The 1,904-nt window shown below is 50.4% G+C and overlaps 1 pseudogene; it reads left to right on the top strand.

Annotated features, from left to right (window-relative positions):
- LOC100945786 overlaps nt 1-509 on the top strand; it is a 1,531-nt pseudogene extending 1,022 nt beyond the window's left edge.
- Nucleotides 510-1,904: the final 1,395 nt, after the last annotated feature.

Below are 1,904 nucleotides of genomic sequence, written 5' to 3'. Positions count from 1 at the left end.
GTCAGCCATCCATTAAGGAGGACAAGGAGGCCAGCCATCCATTAAGTTGGTGTAGGATTCCCTTCACTGGTGTTATCACACTCCCACAGTGAGACAGCACTAACGCCTACCTCACCAACACACAATGCAAACACGTGGGAACACAGTGCCGGGTGTTTGGGGTCACTGGTTTCCTGGAAGCTATTTTTTGCATAAAATGTGGACAAGATCTTTTGTGTGAGACCCAAATACACTGTGTTGTGCTTTGACTTCTTTGCATGGTGTTCACCACCTTCTTGTGTCTATACGGCATTGTTTGGTATGCAGAACACTATGCTCACCAAGAGAAGACCTATTCAGAGTGTGAAGATGGCACCTACAGTTCAGCTATCTCCTGACACCACAGGAAAGGTACAAAGGATTCTGAAGACAGCCCACCCAAGCATTTGGGCAACAGTGAAAGCCATTCTTCCAGAAGAAGGAATCAACATTCCAAGTCAAAAGTCACCAACAGAGCTGGAAAGAAATGAAAGACTATGGTTAATCAAAGATGTTCCAGAGAGTGCCTAGAACTGAGAGGGAAATGGAACTCAGTTGCACCTCCCTGTTAGGAGGTCAAAATGTACAGAGCAAACAGGAAGAGGAGAGGGAACCGTCGGGGTCATTATTTGAGAGTGTAAGTCTTGTTTCCCACAGACCTGGCCATACAGGCAGCTCTCAGCCTGGGGTCCTTTTGCCAATTTGAGTTCTCTTCTAACTTCAGCATTTGACCTGCGGCCACAGTAGCAGTACAGCGTGTGGGAAGAATAAGGATAGCTATTCACTCACCGCTGCTGAGGACAGCTCTGTGCTTGTGTGTGCTGTGGATGCAAAGTAAACATCATCATGCAGACAAGCATTAACCAGATGGCTAGTGGACTAGTCACTAGATTTTATTTTTATGAATCTGCACTCCCATTTGATTGATCAGTTTGAATTCAGGCCACTTTTATTTTCTTGTTGTGTTGTTACTTGTTTTTACATTAGGATGCTTAAAAGCCTTCCGAAGCCCGTGTTGAAATTGAAATTGGGGGAGGGGTCCCCTTCCTTCTAGAGAAAAAAGTGAGGAAAGCTCTTGTGATCCTGTTTAGTAACCTCAGTCCCCTTCTGGAAAGCTTCACTACACAGCGGGTGTGCCCCGCCTAATGAAAGGGAACTGAGAATTGACAAGCAAAACCTACTTTGCGGTGAGAAGTGGGAAACTTAGCCCACGGCCTCTGGAGAACCCCATCCTGTGTATAGAATGTGGGAACACACCTAACAGTCAGGCTGGGAGCGTCAGCCTTCACTTAGGCCCCACAGTGTTATGATGAAAAGGCAAAATGGGTTTCACACCATCAAGTGCAGTCCCCAGCTCCTTCCCAGCAGGTTTTCCTAGCATCTCCCCTCCCCAAGAACCCAGAGACCCCAGTCTTCACAGCCTGGTCACCTGTGCAATGGCATCAGGGCTCCCAGAAGTAGGCACATGCCCTCCCCGACCTCCTCCTGTCTAGGTGAGAGGTAGGAGGTGAGCATCTGCAGCCTGAGAGCTGGTCACCTGCCCTTTGTGCCTGAGCCAGGTGAAATGCGAACATCCCGAGCCCCAGCTCAGAGCAGCCCCAGCTCAGAGCAGGTTTGGGTGGGGGAGCGCAGCCTGGTGCAGGGTGGGCAGGTGGAGGGAGCACCAGGGTACTTAGCAAGCACTTAGCGCTCACCTGTGAGTAAGTGGGCAGAAGGAAAGAGGGTAAATGGTGCTGTGAGCCCAGGAATGCACCAGCAACCACACCTCATAGCTCAGCCCCACCTCCTGAGCCCTCCCCCCTTCCCAGATGCCCCTGACCTGCCAGGGTGTCTCCAGTTTGTGGAGGCTACCTCTAGTGGCCTCTGAGGCCCATTCCTGCTCAGGA

The sequence above is a fragment of the Otolemur garnettii genome, unplaced genomic scaffold, assembly GCF_000181295.1.
Source record: "Otolemur garnettii isolate 467f Iridium unplaced genomic scaffold, OtoGar3 scaffold00053, whole genome shotgun sequence".
Classification (NCBI taxonomy): domain Eukaryota; kingdom Metazoa; phylum Chordata; class Mammalia; order Primates; family Galagidae; genus Otolemur; species Otolemur garnettii.
The sequence above is the reverse complement of the archived record's forward strand: the minus strand, read 5'-3'. Positions and strand labels throughout refer to the sequence as shown.